We start from the raw sequence: 20,085 nt of genomic DNA on the forward strand, positions 1-20,085 counted from the left end.
CATCCCACTTCGTCATGTCTTCTCCATGATCCCGCAGGTAAAACCATAGGGTGGCCCGTGGTGTTTGCCTTCTATATCTTCTGTCTCGAACAATAGGACGTCTTTTGTTAACAGCTGAGACGTGTGTTGGTACACGTGAGGAGCTGGATAAATCAGATAGATCGTCCCTCAATTGTTTGACATCCTGGGACAGTTTTTCCACAGCTGAGATGATGGAAGGGGTGAGATTGTCTTCGAACTCTCGGAGTTTATGAATCATTTCATCCACTGTTGGTGTTACTATGTCACCCCAGGTTACTGTTGCCAATGAATGGGCATATGATGACGGTGCATTCCGTGTAAGTTTTCGCCACATGGGTCATGTACATTCGACTTCATCTGGGTCTATGGGTATATCTCCGTTGTTCGGTTTGGTGTGATAGATCATCTCTACGATGGCTGATTCCCTCAGAGACTGGATGCCTTTGTCTAAAGTAGTCCACTTGGCCGAACGACTCATAACATCGTCCTTGTATGGAAACCTTTCTTTCACAGCTGCCAAGAGCCGCCTCCAAAGACTGAGGGACTTTTTCTCTCTTGCAATTGCTTTGTCAATTCCCCCTTCTCTAGCAAGTGATCCCAGCTGCTTGGCTTCCATACCTCCTAGTTCGTGACCATCGGCCCCATTGTCCCAGCATCGGAGCAACCAGGTGGTGATGTGCTCCCCTGGTTGACGGGTAAAGTCTTTTCGCATATTCCGTAGCTTGGTTGAGGTCCGAGGTCGAGAAGTCACCTCTTCTTCTTCTTCGTCATGTGATGATGACTCCTGATCAGATGCTGTCCTGAGTGGTGAATACATTGTTTCTTCATCTTGCTTCACCCTTCTTGCCTCTTTTTTGCTTTTTCTCTTGCGTATGGGGGCAATCGATATTGGTACGAATTGGTCCTCTGGTTTAGCTGCAGTCATCACTGCGGTTTGAGTAGCAACAGTACTTGTCGCTGGGGGTGGTGTAGCTGCTGTGGTTGGAGCTGGGGTAGCTTCGCTGTCTGTTGCAGTTGAAGTTTGAGTAGCGGCTGTACTTGTCGCTGGGGTAGCTGCACTGTCTGTTGCAGTCGAAGTTTGAGTAGTGGCTGTACTTGTCGCTGGGGGTGGTGTAGCTGCTGTGCTCGGAGCTGGAGTAGCTGCGCTGTCTGTTGCTTCGCCCTCAGATCCAGGGACATTTTTTCCCTTTTGAAGGTGCTGGATAGTGTTGAACAAGGCCCGGTAAGCATAGGCCAAGCCCCAGCACGTTGACATGATTTGTCCCTCTCTGGTATGACCAGGATGACAACACACCTAATTTAAGTGTTTTACTAATTCTTCTGGATTTTGCAGTTGTTCGGTGGTGAAATTCCAAAACACTGGAGGGGCCCACTGACCTAGATACTTGCCCATACTATCCCACACACCCTGCCACTCATGGCTGTCCAACCTCGGGGAAAATCTCTCGGTCCCCCTATTTTGTCGTCTAACACCAGACAAGACCCAAACCCGGCTCTGCTTAACTCTTGAGATCAGACGTAATGGTTGTGGACAAAACACACTCTGTATGCACGCCAACATGGTGACCCCCATCACAATCAGCAAACAGGTCTCAACAATATTAAAAGGCCACTCAAAAATTTCAAACCTCTCAAACGATGCTGCAAACGGTCTGGAAGGGGCACTGGGAGGGTAAAAGAATGTCTCCTTCATAGGTTGACCACCCAGGAAGGAGAAAAAAGATGTATAGTTGCTAAGCATTTGTATTATATACCTCCCAAAGTATAAAGGTGGTGACCACACTGGGAACATAAGCCAGATCAGTTTCATGATCAATTTTTCTATTGTATTACAAGTCATTACCATAAAATACAATGAGACAATAACCTTAGCCCAAGCCCCACACTTGAAAAACACTAACACAGCAAATACCGGCTCTAAGTAAGCTACGGCATATTGAGACTGTGAGATCAAAAACAACAACTTTGAGAGCCAATAAATCAGCATTGTGACGAGTGACTATTAATCCAAAACACTGAATGCTTATCACAAATACTATTAGACACACTCCGGTCAGATCTGTCGTTATCTCAACCCTTCGTGCCCCACGTTGGGCGCCAAAAAGAACTGTCGTGGTTTAAGCCCCGGCTGTAAATTAGAACTACGCAGTCTACTTTCCCCCCACCACCCCCCAGAGGGATGGGGAGGAGAATCGAAAGAATGTAACTCCCACGGGTTGAGATAAAAACAGTCCAGTAACTAAGGTATAACACAAATCACTACTGCTGCCACCAATAATAATAATGATAAGAGAAATAACAAGGGAAGAGAATACGATACTGCTTGCCGGAAAAGAGAGCCTGACAGAAAAGAGGACGTGCCCTTCCGGGTAGCTCCCAGTTACATCCCCCAGCATGATGTGCTGTGGTATGGAATACCTCTTTGGCCAGTGTGGGTCAGGTGTCCTGTCCCTGCTTCCTCCCAGCCCCTCCTCCTCCCTGGCAGAGCATGAGACTCACAAAGTCCTTGGTCAGTCTAAACATCGGTGTTATCAGCTTTGTTCCCAGGCCAAAAGTCAAAACCACAGTGCTGCAACAGCTACTAAGAAGGAGAAAAACTGACTGCTACTGCTGAACCCAGGACAAGGGCTTACCCCGGCAGCAAGAATACAGAAAGCTGTGTATGTTATGAACTTTTTGCGATTGGTAGGAGACTCTAGTGACCCTCCTGCTGTAATACATGGTCAAGCGTTAGGGTCAGGTTATGTGAATAAGACTCAGGGTATACCGGTCCAGTATAAGGATCTGGAAACTGGTACCTGGAAGGGTCCTGTGGAAGTAAAACTAACTGGTAGAGGATATATGTGTGTAATCACAGACTCTGGTCCGCGCTGGGTACCGGCTTGATGGGTGAAACCTTGGAAGGAGCCAGCGTTGCCAAAAGAAGCCAGAACACCCTCATTGCCGGCAAATGAATCAGCTGGATGACAAGGCACGAGCCAGGTTTCACGCCTAGAATTTTTGAAGGACAGTTTGAGCTGCAGAGACGGGTATTGAAGCAGAAGCAGCAGATACGCGTTATTCAGTTTGAATGTTCAAAGCCCTTACTGGTGCCATACAAATGGCAGATTCCTCCTAAGCATTCGCTTCAAAAGTGAATGAACAAGGAGTTAATAACAAGGCAACATGATTGTTGAATCATAAATCTATCATGTATTAATAATATGAAAAAATCTCTGTGTACAAATAATGTCTTTATGTTTTCAATTTTGTCATACTAAGTGGTATGTTAGCAACATGAGCCAAGGGTTCCGGCAATGTTTAGCACACAGGTACTTCACAGTATAATGGAAAAAATGACCTGATATACTTCCCACAGGAAATGTCTCCTAGAGGAGACAGCATAGTTCATTGAAAAGGAACCTCAGTAGAGGCAAGTCCTACATTGCAGTACGTAAGCATTTCCTCCAGAAATTTGTTCAAGTATTGCATTTGACACTGTTCCTTTATGAAGAACATGCCCATAAGAAATTGAGAATTTGTACTAACTTATAGTAGGATTAACTTTAAATGAATAAGGTCTAGCTATTGATCTTAAGATGATCTTAAGGTCCTTTCCAACCCTAACTATTCCATGATTCTTTGCTTCTAATGCGTGTGAAAAGGGAAGGAAGGTTGAGAAGTGCTCGCTTTCAGATGAATGTGGGATGAGGAAGAGAGGGAGAGGACCATGAGCTCCAACTGTCAGCGGAGCTGGTGTGTCTTGGCCACAGCACCTTGACACCAGGTTTATCCATTTGTAAGGGTGAAACCGATACTTGTCCTCGTAGTCAAACTGCAGTGGAACAGGCAACGGAGAAGGTCTGGTGTCAGCTGGAGGAGCTGCTAAAGCTGACCATAATACGGAAAGGTGCTCACAAATGTACTATTTATTTAACTCCAAAGTGCTTTTCTGTCATGCTATTCTCAAAAAATCGTGCTTGCATCTCTTGCCAAAACTTGAAAACCTGTATGAGAAAGTGCCAGTTACCAAGTATTTTATCATTTTTATTGGTTTTTTTCCTTCTTTTACCCCTCTTTCTTCTCTCTGTTCCCTTTTCATCTTGTCAAGGAAAAAACCAGGGAGGAGAAAAGTGCATCCCTGGGTGCCCAGTGGCCATGGGCACGATGCTGCCGCCGTCACAAAGCCTCAGTGGTTGCTGTGGAGTTGCCCATGGCGAGCTGGGACTGTTTGGAACTGGTGAGGGCATAGGCATCTCCATGGAAACGACGGGGGCATTGTTACGTCTGTTATGTGGGGTATTTAAGGCCCTGGAGCACCCTAGAGCACAGGCATTTGCCCTGTGAATCCACGGCAAGTCTGCATCCAAGGACACAGAAGATGCCAGTGGACAACGGATCAAACGCCCGCCCGCAGCCCGCCAAGGGCAGGCCAGGAGTGCAAAGGAGAGGCCAGGTGAGGGCTGGGGCAGGAGTGAGAGGCCGGTGGTGGGACAGGGCCACATGGAGCTGCCTTGGTGCCGAGGCCGGGCTTGCCGGCACTGCGGGGCTGCTGTGCCAAGGCAGCCGCCTCCATCACACACCTCTTCCTCCTCCTCCTGCCCGCAGGTGGGCCACAGGCAGCCTGAGGAAGCGCCGCATGGGATCACACCGGCACAGCTGCCCTACCCACGAAGGTTTCAGCCCATCGTGACCCAGCAGGCACAGGTAGGGACCCCGAGGGAGACAGGGCCAAACATCCTCCCAACCACGGGAACTGCTGACGGGCAGGAGGGAGGAAGCTGAGCCCTCCATGCTGTGCCCCGCAGGCTGCCCGGGCATGCCGGGGGTGCTGTGGGCAGTGGCCATGGGCTGCGGGTGGCCAGCCCTCTCCCCAGCCAGCTCTGGGAGCAGGCAGCACCCACCTGTGGGGCTGAGCCTTGCCATGGGGCTGGCAGGGGAGCCCAACTGCATGAGCTCAGCCAGCTGGGACACGGGCGCAAGAGACACTATCACACAGCCTCTCTCCTCGGCTTCTCTTGCAGGTGGGCAGCCTGAGGCACAGAGCGGTGCTGCCCCACAGCATGAGGACAGAGGAGCAGACATGTCATCTGCCACCGCTGCTGGAAAGGACACCTCGGCCACCACCTCGGCCAGTGAGAGCAGCCAGCAGCTGCTGCAGGCTGCCTCCCCTGACACCGGCACCCTCTGCCGCTGCAGCCAGCTTCAGTGACATGGCCATCGGCAGCACAAGCAGCAGGCAAAAGCAGCGTCTCACAACTGCTGCCCAGCTGCACTGCATCCCCGCGCATGGCAGCGCTGTTGCGCGGCCACGGAGCTCTCAGCCTGCCCCACACAGGCCCACAGCCTCTGCCACAGCGAAGGGCACAGGAAGTGTGAGCGCAGTCCTGCGCAACCACAGCGCTGAGAGCGGGGGACCCTGCCAGCAGGCAGCGGCATGCCAGGACCCAGCATACAGCAGGGCTGCCATGTCAAGAAGATACACTGTCAGGGCAGCTAACAGCAGCAAGGCCACTGCCACTCAGCCTGCTCCTGATCCTAACAGCCGTGTGAGCACTGGTGCTTCCCAGAGCAGGAAGACGGGGCGAGAGGCAGAGCACCAGCGAGCAATGCTGGCAGCAGACCTCGAGGGCAGCCCCAATGGCAAGTTGCTGGGGCTGCACAAGAAGGTGCTTGCAAAGCCTCTGCCCGCCCTGCCCAGCAACATCAAGACTTTGCAACAGCCCAAGAGGAGCCGCTTGGCCAGAGCTCCTGAGGAAGCGGAGTACCAGTCACCTCTCCTTCCCATGACACCAGCACCAGAATCTCGTGGCTTTAGCAGGCAGGCTGCTGCAGCACAAGCCCAGCACCAGTCACCTGCCCTGAACTGCGTCACAGTGCATGTTGCAGATGTGCAAGTGTCGTGCAGCACCGTCTTGAACCGCCAGTTCAGAGACGTGGCCAAAGAGGAGGCAAAAGTCCCATTCTTTCCTGAGTGTGGCAAGCAGGCTGCAACAGGACAGGCACAGTGCCAGGCACCTGCCCTGCACAGCCACAAAGAAAACAACATGGGTCTGAAGGTCACACCCGAGAGCATGCTGAAGAAGTTCCATTTCAGAGATGCTGTTGAGGAGGAGGCAGAGACCCCAGCCTCTTGTGGCTTTGACAGTCAAGCTCCAGCAGCAGAAGCACAGCACCATGCACCTGCCTCAGTCACCATCACAGTAAGAGATGCAGACACGCAGGTCACGTCCAGTGTCAGTGCAACCTGCCAGTTCTGGGATGTGATGGAGGAGGAGGCAAAGGAAACAGATTCTCCTGACGACGACGAGCAGGAGGCAGCACCACAGGCACAGAGTCAGGCACCTGCCCTGCTCAGCCCAGGTGCATACGAGTTCGTTCCACAGGGAGCAGCCCTGCTCATCACAAGGGAGCCTCTGGTCCAGGCTGTGGCTGTGGATCAGGAAACCAGGCAGCAGCTGGTGGAACCTCAGGACATGACCCAAATCCTGGACGTGGCAGCGGTCAAAGAGGAGAAAGAGTGGGTAGAGGGCACTGATGGAGCGCTGTCCCAGGTGGAAGAGGTCACCGTACGCAACCTCTGGGTCAACCCCTCGGTCCCAGAGCTCTTCCAGGACCCGGAGGCAGATGTCCAGGAGGGGTCTGGCTTCCCCAGCAGCAAGGGCAAGGATGTGACAGCAGAGGCAGCTGGAGACTTGCAGAGAGTGTCTCCTGTCCCAGCCGTTCCCATGGATGCCGAACTGGCAGCTTCTACACTGGGTGGAGCTGCAGAGGAAGAGGAGCACCAGGCACCTCGCATTCCAGTGTCACAAGAGGAGGAGGCGGCACCGGCACCAGCGTCTCCTGCCTGTGTTGAGCAGAAGGCAGCACCACAGGCACAGAGTCAGGCACCTGCCCTGCTCAGCCCAGATGCATACAAATTCGTTCCACAGGGAGCAGCCCTGCTCATCACAAGGGAGCCTCTGGTCCAGGCTGTGGCTGTGGATAAGGAAACCAGGCAGCAGCTGGTGGAACCTCAGGACGTGACCCAAATCCTGGATGTGGCAGCGGCCAAAGAGGAGAAAGAGTGGATAGAGGGCACTGATGGAGCGCTGTCCCAGGTGGAAGAGGTCACCGTACGCAACCTCTGGGTCAACCCCTCGGTCCCAGAGCTCTTCCAGGACCCAGAGGCAGATGTCCAGGAGGGGTCTGGCTTCCCCAGCAGCAAGGGCAAGGATGTGACAGGAGAGGCAGCTGGAGACTTGCAGAGAGTGTCTCCTGTCCCAGCCGTTCCCATGTTCACCAAACTGGCAGCTTCTACACTGGGTGGAGCTGCAGAGGAAGAGGAGCACCGCGCACCTCGCACTCCAGTGTCACAAGAGGAGGAGGCGGCATCGGCACCGGCACCAGCATCTCCTGCCTGTGTCGAGCAGGGGGCAGCACCACAGACACAGCTCCAGGCACCTGCCCTGCACAGCCACAAAGAAAACATGGATCTGAAAGTCACACCCGAGAGCATGCTGAAGAATGTCCATTTCAGAGATGCCGTTGAGGAGGAGGCAGAGACCCCAGCCTCTTGTGGCTTTGACAGTCAAGCTCCAACAGCAGAAGCACAGCACCATGCACCTGCCTCAGTCACCATCACAGTAAGAGATGCAGGCGCGCAGGTCACGTCCAGTGTCAGTGCAACCTGCCAGTTCTGGGATGTGATGGAGGAGGAGGCAGAGGAAACAGATTCTCCTGATGACGACGAGCAGGAGGCAGCACCACAGGCACAGAGTCAGGCACCTGCCCTGCTCAGCCCAGATGAATATGAGTTCGTTCTACAGAGAGCAGCCCTGCTCATCACAAGGGAGCCTCTGGTCCAGGCTGCGGCTGTGGATCAGGAAACCAGGCAGCAGCTGGTGGAACCTCAGGACGTGACCCAAATCCTGGACGTGGCAGCGGCCAAAGAGGAGAAAGAGTGGGTAGAGGGCACTGATGAAGCACTGTCCCAAGTGGAAGAGGTCACTGTATGCAACCCCTGGGTCACGCCCTCGTTACCAGGGCTCTTCCAGGATCCGCAGGCAGATGTCCAGGAGGGGTCTGGCTTCCCCAGCAGCAAGGGCAAGGATGTGACAGGAGATGCAGCCGGAGACTTGCAGGGAGTGCCTCCTGTCCCAGCCGTTCCCATGGACACCAAACTGGCAGCTTCTGCACTGGGTGGAGCTGCAGAGGAAGAGGAGCACCACACGCCTCTCACTCCAGTGTCACAAGAGGAGGCAGCACCGGCACCAGCTTCTCTTGGTGTTGATGAGCAGGAGGCAGCACCCCAGGCACAGAGCCAGGCACGCGCCCTGCTCAGCCCAAATGCGCACGAGGTGGTTCCACAGGGAGCGGCCCTGCTCATCACAAGGGAGCCTCCGGTCCAGGCTGTGGATCAGGGAGCCAGCCAACAGCTGGTGGAAAATCAGGACATGACCCAAATCCTGGATGTGACAATGGCAGCATTGATGCCTGCAGCACTTGAGGACATTGAGTCTGCTGTGGCTTCAGAGCCTCAGGGAGAGGCCAGCGCAGCTGTTGCCTCCCCAACAGCATTTGAGGATGAAGTGGCCCCTTCCTTGACTGAGATCCCTGCAGCAGAGGCTGGAACATCCCACCTTCCTCCAGGAGCAGATGGCAGTGGAGATGCAGCAGCTTCTCCCTTGTCTCGGGACTCTCGGCGCCAGGTGAGTGAGGCGCGTGTGGCTGGCACCGGGGATCCCAAGGCCTCGGAATCGCGGCTGCCAGGGGGTTTGTGACAGGGCTATTTCTGGTGCTCCCCGTGTCATCCCACTGACATTGCCCCCCTCCCCTGCCTGTGCTCTTGCTACCCTGCAGGGTACGGTCAGACGCTTTGTGAGGAAACACCTGGGCAAGGCCGTGACTGTCATCCAGGGAACAAGGCAGCAGCAGGTGGAAGAGCCAGACGGGGCACAAAGCTTGGATGCGGAGTCACCGTCAGTGTCGCCTGCTGAAGTTCAGGACAGCGAGAAGGAGCCAGGTACTTCCCCGAGTTGGGTGGCACCCAGGCCAGGTCGGCAGCAGTGTGTGCATGAGTTCAGGTGTGTCCCAGCCTCCCCTCTATGGGCTGAGGGCTGCAAGCCTTCGGTGGAAAGGGCCACGAGGACCATCAGGGGGTTGGGGCACCTCCCGTATGAAGGCAGGCTGAGAAGGCTGGGGCTGTTCAGCCTGGAGAAGAGAAGGCTGCGTGGAGACCTCCTAGCAGCCTTCCAGTATGTGAAGGGGGGCTATAAGGATGCTGAGGAGGGACCCTTCGTTAGGGACTGTAGTGATAGGACAAGGGGTAACGGGTTCAAACCTAAACAGGGGAAGTTTAGATTGGATTTAAGGAGGAAGTTCTTTACTGTAAGGGTGGCGAGGCACTGGAATGGGTTGCCAAAGGAAGTCCCTCGCCTACAGCTCTTCTTCCCCCACAGGCATTGCCACTCTTCCAGACCCAGGAGCGGCCCCACGGCGACGACTCTACCGCTTCAGGAGAGCGCTGAGGGCTCTGCGCAAGGCTTTCCGTTTCTCCTGCTTCACCCCACGTGCGGAGGAGTAGCGCCCTGCTGCCAGCGCCAGGCCCAAGGGAGCTGTGCTGAGGATGTCATGCTGCAGCCTGCGCTTGTTGTGGGTGCTTTCTTGGGCCAATAAATAATAACTCTCCCACCCACCCCCCCAGTGCTCGTCTCTGCCTGTATGTTGCTTAGAACATATTTGTGTAATTCATGGACCTCTACATTTAATTAATGTAAAACAACTGACTTCAATCTAAGCGGCTACCTCTCTGTTGCAATTACTTCTTGTTTGCTAATTAATTGCCAATGGATGATTAAAGAGTTGTTTACTGAGGTTTAGCAGCAATCAAGACATGTATCTAGTACTCGGAGGATTTACTATGCAGTAACTGGGTTGTTGAATTAAATTGTTATTGGAGACCTTTAAACTGTGACCTGAGAAAACTTCTCTGCAGCCAGTGGGTCCTCTAAGGGCTTGCCCGTGTCCTCCGGGATCTGCTGCCACGGGCAGTGTTGCTCCTCAGAGGGGGAGACAGTGTGAATCCTCCTGGCTCACGGGGGGGAGTAACTTGCTTCCGTCTGCAAGTTGAAGGTGAGGAAAAGCAGGATCTCAGGTCTTGGCTGTGTTGGTGGAGCAGCTCTGCTGACAAAGGCTCCCAAATACTGTCTGTCTGGTCTGACAGTTGTGCTTGGTCTTTGTCTCTCCGCTGATGCTCCTCACATGTCTCACTGCAGAGAGATTGCCATGAATGGAGCCTTTTTCTATCGAGACTTGTTTGCCAAGTGGCTTTGGCTTCTGCATGCAGGGGTTTGGGTTTGCCTTTTTTGACGACGTACTGGATGGTTTTGTTGAATTAAGTGTCTGTGGGTTTGTTTGCAGACTTAGCCCTTGTGTTTTGAGAGACCTTGTTGGTCTCTCTGGTCACCAAACCCCTACTTTCTGCTGACCACTTGATGAATGAGAACAAGATGAGTAGCTGCGGAGAGGGGGCCTTTAGCATCGGAGTGTGGGAAATCACAGCGCCCGGGAGTCTCAATCCTGAAGGGCAAAGAGCCACCAAAGCAGCCCCAAGTCCCTTGTCAGGACTTGCCGGAGAGCCGGCAGCGCTCCTGCATTACAGGGATCAGTGCCGGAAGGGGTAGTGACAGATTTAATAGGGTCATTGGCTGCCACTGACATTCTTTTGCCAAGGTGGGGGCTGCGCCCTGAGCGGGTAACGCCACCCTTGGGAGCGCAGCGGGAGACTGGGGCGTGGGGTGAGCGCTGCAGGGCTGAGCTCAGCCCCTGCTCTAGGGTGGTGTCCTCTGGACCCAAAGCAAAGCAAACTCGGTCCCCTCTGCTGGCCAGGAAGGACGTGGCGACCCAGACAAGAGATCCCCCGTAACCGTGTAGCTGTCCAGGCATCTGGCTGTAGTGAGTGCCAGAGCCTGTTGGTGATGTTGGATGACGGCTGTGTAAGGTATCAGCTGGTTGGTGATTTGCTCTGCATGGTGGCACCGTGAACCATTTAACAAATACACACATGGTGTGGGGGAACTGAGATACCAGGAGAAAGTGGTAGGTAAGGATGGCAAGGGAAAGGAAATGAAAAACAGATGCAGTGGAAATAGAAATGCAGATGACCTCTGTGACCACTGAATTCTCGAGTGCAAGCACATTTCCCCTGTGCAAGCTTTGAGATGATCAGCCTCAGGCTGTGCGCTGCTGGGGAAGGTTGGTGCGGTAGAAATTCATACGTCCACTAGAACCCGCGAGGTCCCAGCCGTGCTCCCTGAGAAGCTGCTTTGAGAAGAGGGCAAAAAGAAACAGAGAACAGGAGACGATTGACAGCAGCCCTTTAGATTGCTTTTGTTAATACACCAGTAATAAGATAAGCTTTATCTTGAAATGCTCATGGAATCGAGACTTTGATGGAAATAGGCTTTTGGGTTAATATATTTTTGATAGATAAAGCAGAATGAAATAGAAAGACCAGGGGAGCATGCAGTATGTGAAGGCAGACATATTTTTCTATCCCAACACAGCCAGTCAGTTGCCAGTGCCTATAATAAATGCTCGGAGCAATGTAGAGATATTCCAGCCGCTCCAGCCAATGAGCCGGCTTCATTTGGAGCTCAGCTCAGATGCCTCTTTGCAAATGCCCGTAGCATGGGGAAAAACAAGAGGAATTAGAGATGTGTGCACGTCTACGGGGATATGATATAGTAGGCATCACAGAAACATGGTGGGATGGCTCCTATGACTGGAGTGTTGGAGTGCAAGGTTAGAGGCTCTTCGGGAAAGACAGGCCCTGCAGGTGGGGAGGGGGAGTTGCTATTTATGTTAGGGATAAGCTGGAGAGTATGGAACTCTGTCTGGGGAGGGGTGAGCAGTCGACAGAGAGTTTGTGGATCAGGGTTAAAGGGAGAACAGCGATGGGGGACATCACTGTGGGGATCTGTCACAGACCGCCTGATCAAGAGGAATCTGTGGATGAAGTGCTCTATAGGTAGATAGGAACAGCCTCATGCTCGTCGGAGGGACGGTACGGCCCGGCACAAGCAATCCAGGAGGTTCCTCGATTGTGTGGAAGACAACTTCCTTCTGCAAGTTATAGAGGAACCGACAAGGAGAGCTGCCATGCTTGACCTCGTGCTCACCAACAGAGAAGGGCTGGTTGGAAATGTGATGTTCCAGGGCAGCCTTGCTTGTAGCGATCCTGAGATGGTCGAGTTCTTGATCCTCAGGACGGTGAGAAGAGCATGCAGCAAGCTCACTGCCCTGCACTTCAAGAGAGCAGACTTTGGCCTCTTCAGGAACCTGCTTAGTAAGGTTCCATGGGATATAGCCCTAGAGGGCAGGGGGGCCCAAGACTGTTGGTTGATATTCAAGGATCACCTGCTACAAGCTCAGGAGTGTTGTGTCCCAACTAGAAGGAAGTGCAGCAGGAGGGCCAGGAGACCTCCTTGGATACATAAGGAGGTGCTGAGGAAACTTTGAGGGAAAAAAGAGGCTTATAAAAGGTGGAAGCAAGGACGGGCGGCCTGGGAAGAATACAGGGATGTTGTCCGGGAAGCAAGGGACCAGGTTAGGAAAGCTAAGGCCCAGTTAGAATTAAACTTGGCTAGGGGTGTGAAAGATAACAGGGAGGGATTCCAGAGTTCCGTTGCAAATAAAAGACAGACTAGGGACAACGCAGGCCCTCTCCGCAAGCTATCAGGAGAACTGGCTACCTTGGGTTTGAAGAAGGCTGAGGTTCTCAATGACTTCTTTGCCTCGGTCTTCCCTGGCAAATGCTCCGACCACACCACCCAAGTCTTGGAAGGCAGACGCAGTTCTTTACTGTGATGGTGGTGAGGCACTGGAATGGGTTGCCCAGGAGAGCTGTGAATGCTCCATCCCTGGCGGTGTTCAAGGCCAGGTTGGACAGAGCCTTGGGTGACATGGTTTAGTGTGAGGTGTCCCTGCCCATGGCAGGGGTTTTGGAACTAGATGATCTTAAGGTCCTTTCCAACCCTAACTATTCTATGATTCTGTGATTGTAACCTGGTAAGACTTATTGATGGACGCTTTCAGGAAGCTCATTGATTCTGTTTTTCATGGTCAATTATCAAAGACCTTAATACTTATGCATTATATTTCCCAAGCACACTTGAGTTATGTTAATACCTCAATAGTCAAGAAGTTGTACTGGATTTCATCTTGACTTCACCTTTACTTTTATGTTTGAACTTGAGGTACATAAAGTGGTTTTTGGAATACTGCAAAGTTCTGACAATGTAGCGGAAAAAGCTTTTATGGATCCTGAAGATGTATTGAACCTTTTTCTGTTGTTTTGTTCTATTCTCAGATTGCAATTTATGCTATTTCTATTTTTTTCTATTTTCTGGCAGCAAGGATTTTAACAGAATGGGGAGGATTTGTCTGAATGCATTCTCAGAGCTAGTTCATCACTACTGCTGGCTGCTGCTAGCACACTGCTGGAATGGAGGCTTAGTGAATACATTGAAAACAATCACTCAGCTCTCTGGAGTTACTTTTTGTGTCTGACTGTCTAAACCTGGCCCACAAAAGTTCATGCTACTTTGCTCTTGGTATATATTCTGGGAGCCAAGGCCTAATTTTGGCCTCAGCACTACTCTTGCACCTGGGGGTGCTTGATTTTGGTTTCACACTTTGGTTCAGTTACAAGGCCAGCCCCATCTGGATGTGGCAGTGGGATGAGGACACTGTGCTCTTCTCACCCTTCCTGCCTCCACGTCCTTGCATCCTCAAATAAGTAAGTGACCATGCTGCCCTCCAGCACTTTCTCATCCTGGATGGCTGGAGAATCTGGCTAGTGGGGCTGAACAGCCCTAGAGCAGAGATGGCACAGGAGCCGCAGATGGGAGGTTTCATGTGTAGCTGGGGGGAGCACAGAAGGTACGCAGGAGCCGATCCTGACCGTCTGGAGATCATCCCCAGAGAAATCATCCTTCCGTTAACTGTTCAGATAGCCTACACAGGTTAAGTGACCAATACAGTTATCTAAATCTACCCTGTACTACTTTGCTACACACACACACAGAGGGCTATAATTCTTTGAAAAGGGGTATCAAAAATGTACAAAATGACAGCAAGATGGGTAAGGGGTTAGCAGGCCTGATGCCTTGAGGGTTCACATAAGCCCGGAGTGGGGAAAGTTAATACTGTGAATGATAAAACTGAGCTTTGATAGCCAGACCTTCTTGTTTGGATAAGTCTAAGTGTTAAGTGAGAAAAATCATGACAGGGGAGATAGACTGCCGCTTGTGGATGATTTTCTGGCAAAGAACGGCCACATACCCAGACCAGCAAGTGCCTACGAGGAGTTCGACATGAAGCGAGGGACAACTAAAGGTGAAGGAGGATGGGAGTGAGGCACTGGGAGTGAGAATCCCAGCAAGATAAGAAGGAGCTGGAATTTACTGAGCTGATAAATTGAGGACTGTTGGAAAACTTTGAAGGTCAGGTTCTCACACCTGTGCTTAACCAATTATATGTTAGTTGTTAAGGGCCTCACAGATATGTGTCCAATCACAATGTGCCAGGTTAGTGCAAACAACTTTAAGAAATAGTATATAAAGAGTTAGTTTTCTGTAATAAATGGCTTTGTCTGATCACATTGATCTCCGACTGAGTCCATTCCGCGACACGGAACATTTCTTTTCTTTAATGGAGGCAGACAACATTAGAAGCAGTTTCATTTATCACTAATAGTCTGACAAGCAGGCTAGACTTTTAAAAGTGGAGGAGTGATAGTAAGATGGTTAACATCCTTGTAACAACCAAGTGTCAGATTATTTCTTGTCCTTGTCCTTCCTTCTTTGAGATAGATTTGTCAACAAATCTTAGAAGTGTGATAAACATTTTAAACCTTTATTTCATTTAAACATTAAATATTATGTGTTTGGTGATATATATAGAATCATAGAATCATTTAGATTGGAAAAAAACTTTTAAGACATAGTCTAATTGTTAACCTACCACTGCCAAGTCCACCACTAAGCCATGTCCCTAGGTGCCACAACTACGTCTTTTAAATACCTCCAGGGATGATGATACGAATGCCCCAAATTCTGCTGCTGACACCAGGCACTGTGTTCAGCCAGGTGAAGAGAGGATATGAAATCCAATCCTCTCTGTTATGTGCCCTGTCTCCCTGTCAGGCCTGTTTCAGGGAACATAGGGAACGTGAGGTATCTTCCCACAGATTTTACTGGTGCTTTCACAGTTTTCGTGAGGCTGATTATGAAGCTGTCATATGCTCATCAAGTATGATATGGCAGCTCAGACACTGTGTCAGCAGCACCTGTAGAGGTGCCTGCACAGCCCACTCTTGGCAGGATGGCCTGAATAACAACTGCTTTGGGTGGGACTGTGAATGTACACAGGGTGTATGGCTCAGTGTCTGGCTGGAGACCGGTATCGAGTGGTGTCCCTCAGGGATCGGTGTTGGGACCGGTCTTGTTCAACATCTTTGTCGGTGACATGGACAGTGGGAATGAGTGCACCCTCAGCAAGTTTGCCGATGACACCAAGCTGTGCGAGTGGTTCGGTTGATACACCGGAGGGAAGGGATGCCATCCAGAGGGACCTCGACACGCTTGTGAGGTGGGCTGATGCCAGCCTTATGAAGTTTAACCATGCCAAGTGCAAGGTCCTACACCTGGGTCGCAGCAATCCCAGGCACGGCTACAGGTTGGGCAGAGAAGAGATACAGAACAGCCCTGCGGAGAAGGACCTGGAGGTGTTGGTCAATGAGCAACTGAACATGAGCCGGGTTCAGTGTGCGCTCGCAGCCCAGAAAGCCAAGCGTATCCTGGGCTGCATAAGAGAAGCATGACCAGCAGATCGAAGGAGGTGCTCCTGCCCCTCTACTCTGCTCTCGTGAGACCTCACTTGGAGTATTGTGTGCAGTTCTGGTGTAGTCAACATAAAAAGGACATGGGACTGTTGGAACAAGTCCAGAGGAGGGCCACGAGGATGACCAGGGGACTGGAGCACCTCCCGTACGAAGACAGGCTGAGAAAGTTGGGGCTGTTCAGCCTGGAGAAGAGGAGGCTGTGTGGAGACCTCATAGGAGCCTTCCAGTATCTGAAGGGGGCCTACAAGGATGCTGGGGATAGACTCTTCATTAGGGACTGTAGTGACAGGACAAGGGGTAATGGGTTCAAACTTAAACCGGGGAAGTTTAGATTGGATCTAAGGAAGAAATTCTTTACTGTGAGGGTGGTGAGGCTCTGGAATGGGTTGCCCAGGGGAGTTGTGAATGCTCCATCCCTGGCGGTGTTCAAGGCCAGGTTGGACAGAGCCTTGGGTGACATGGTTTAGTGTGAGGTGTCCCTGCCCATGGCAGGGGGGTTTGAACTAAATGATCTTAAGGTCCTTTCCAACGCTAATTATTCTATGATTCTATGATTCCATTCTAAGATACCCCAAACTGTATGAGAGGGTTTCTCCCCAGCTGACAGTGCTAAAGAGGACGATACATGTTGGACAGACTAAAGAGAAAACAGGGAATTACAAAGATACTTTTGAGACAAGGGTGTCACTTTGAGAAACAGCATAAGCACGAAAATACGTAACTGTGAGCAGAGACCTTGGAGTAGGAAAGAAGCAGTAGTGTAAATCTGGTTTGACACTATCAGAAGCTGCCTCACCAGTATCACAAGCTCTGCCTCTGCATGATGGCATGTCCTCTCCTTTGGATATGATGAGCAGCCTGTATCCATCCGCTAGAATGACAGTGTGGGGTGGAACAAGCAAGGATCCACTCCTGGGGCATGCTTAGATGACCCTATGGGATGATGTCTCACTGGCTTTGAATTATGGGGCCATACAGAGCAGCATGGGATGTACAGCACCTACTTCAGCAACAGGAAGGGTGTGCAAGTAGGGGAGCCCTCACTTTCAGGAGAGTCTGGTGCATATAAAGCACATGAATTAGAGCAGGTGGGATGTGTGCGCACCCAAAGTGGTTTTCGGTGCTGGTGTGTATTGAAAGGAGTCAAACTTTTTTAGTATTAGCCATAGAGAGGTGTTTAGAAATCTGTAGGTAAATGTTAACATTTTTAAGTGTCTGACACTGTGGTATTGATTTTAAGTGGTATTGATCCTGAGCCCACTGACTGGTAATTATGTGTAGCTTTTATCTTGATTTATTTAAAATATGTGAATTGAATGTCTTTTCCCCATGACAAGCATCTGTCAAGACATAGCACAGTCACTGTATAATAGCTGAGCAGAGTTCAGAGGTGATGTGATTTCAGAAGGGATCCTTCAGAAAGTTGAGGATGTTAGCTTTGAGCTAATGCTGAGTTAATCATGCTGCCTTAGTAAGACTGGGACGGGAAGACTATATGACAGCTACATGCAGGGCTGCAGCATCCAGCTTGAGGACCTCCTCCTCAGCCAGATAATGTTTCCTTAGGAGAACAAGACTTCTCTCCCTGTTTTCCTTTGTTCCTTCCACCCACAGTTTCTTCAATTTATTAGCTTGAAGTCAACCTGCTTACAGTCAGCTTCTTTTGTCTGTCTTTGGTTTTGACTGCCTTTTACCATACTCTTGTCTTCCTTCTAATTCTCGCTTTGAGTCCTAGCTCCTAAACACAAAACACCTCCAGGAAGCTCTTTTCTTTTCTTAGTCTGTATCTCCTTCCTCTCTTCTCTCCATTAATCTACAGTACACCTTAGGAAGATTCTTACTTCACTGTCAATCTTACGTGACATCTCTGGGATTTGTGTGGATGCAGATGTGGGTTATATCCCAAGCAGAAATGTCTTTTATGGATTGTAGGCTTGACTGAGAGGAAAGGGTGAAACTGGACAGCCAAAATAGATTAATCTAATGATTTCAAGTCTATTACATTTGTCTACTTTTAAGTCTCTTTTATATGCATAGATGTGTGAGGGACAGTCTGGCTGTCTGGGGGCAGCATTGTCATCCAGTATTTCTGGGATGGCCAGAGAAGAGGCTGGAGTGAGCAAGCCCGTGACTAATGGGTGCGTAGTCTGGGATCTGCCTGTGCCTGCAACTTGGACAATGGCAATACCCTGCAAAGGCAGAATTTCCTAGTCACCACTGGCACTGAAAGCAGTGTGGACAATTTGCCTGTGATGTTCTACAAATCTATAACAGCTGACCTGGCATTTAAAAAATTCAGTCAGTAGAGCAAGCTGAGCAGTTTACAGGGCCCGTGTCTGGATAAGTACATAAGGATAAACTGTTCAGTCTGTGTATTACCCAAGATGTTTACACGCTGTCCTGTAAATGGATTATGTGATATTCTACGTATCAGTACAAATGAATCCAACTCAGGCAAAGGTATGTTGAGCTGGCTGCTTGTTGAAAGCCAGAGAGTGCACAAACATATATAGACATAGGCATATATGCATATGCTACTTCAAATGCTTCTAAAAAGAAGATACATTAAATTCCAGGGATGCTTTTGGGAATCCACTCAGGATAGGATTCACAGAGCTTTTTCATGTCCTTGAATGCTCAACTTCTATTAAAATGGATGGAAACTGAGCATCCACACTCTTTAGGAAGTCAAAAATATTATGAATTACTTGGTGCCTCAGTTTCCTTTCTGTGAATAGGAAATAATTTTTTTCCTTTCCTTCACCTCTCATCTTTCATAGCTATTTTGAAGCCAGGGTTATCTCTTTAGGTAGGCACAACATCTGCACAGTGAGGTCCTGATCTCAGAGGGAGTTTAGGCTCCCCTGGGCAATTTTTCCTGTGATGACAGCCATGCAGGAGGACTGATTTAACAAATCCCTGACCAAACCTAACTCTACTTTACTAGAGTCCAGGATCTTTAGTCTTGGCTTTTAGAATAATTTAGGTTGGAAGGGACCTTTTGAGGTCATCCAGTCCAGTCCCATGCCCATAGGAGGTCCAACCCATCTCAGGTTGCTAAGACCAAGGACAGAGGTTTCACACAGTTCCTGCCACCTCTCTTCTTGTGTTTGACTACCTTGAGGGTTAAACAAAATTTGCCTGTCTACTCAGAATTTGCCTTGTTTTAACCTTTCATCCTTCCACTGAGGACCTTCAAGAAGAGTCTGGCTTCATCTTCCCTTTATGCTCGTACTAGGGATTCTGCTACTTAGTTTTCTCACTCCCCTTAGGGTTCATGTTGCGGTCACTGCAGCCTAAGATGCCCTCAACCGTCACAACTCCAACCAGTTCTTTCTTGGTTTTGAGTAGAAGATCCAGCAGATAGCAGTGAAAATAACCTCCTCAAAGCATCCTATGAATATCTCTTTTGCATGTGTGAAGAATGGCTGAAAAAGTTAATTTCTTATGTTTAACTGCAAACTGACTAAAGCTTGACTAGGTTTCTAGCTTTGCCAAAGCAATGAACACCCCAAAAGTACACTATTTGTTAGCCTGTGACACTGATATGAACATAAATATGAAATATAATTTGTCAGAATTTAACAGCAATGTGCAGCTCCATTTATAACTTGAAAATGCTTCTTTTTCAGGTATTGACATGGAGATGGTATTGATAGGTATTCATCTCTCAATGATATTGATAGATGAATTGGTATTGACATGGAGAATACGAAAGCCTTTTTGTGTAAAGGATTGAGCATCCATATTAGAAAGATCTCATTAGAAGCCGTTGACAGTATAAGATGCCATATGAGTGGATCTTTTTTACATCATGACAGTTGGTTTCAAAGAGCAAAAGGCCTACTTCTATAATCACAGTTCTGCAATCATTTGAACCAATATCAATTTTATCACTGACTACCATGATTATTATGAAAATGTCATGGTGAAAACTGCCTATTGATGGTTTAAAGAGTATTCACAAACATTCCAGTTTATTTTGGATGATTTGTTGTTTAGCTGGTCAATTATGATATAGGAAATCAGATGAAATATAAGGTGTCAGCTCTTAATGTAACACAAGAATATGCATCACTGTAGACTTATCTCACTTTCTCATCAGTCCATAGTGAGGCCATTTATAAGACTTATTTCTCATTAGAAATTCTGCAGGAAAACACTGGAGTCAAATACAAATAGCTCTCTGGCAATCTTTC

This window comes from Psittacula echo (genome assembly GCF_963264785.1).
Source record: "Psittacula echo genome assembly, chromosome: 1".
In the NCBI taxonomy this organism is placed as follows: domain Eukaryota; kingdom Metazoa; phylum Chordata; class Aves; order Psittaciformes; family Psittacidae; genus Psittacula; species Psittacula echo.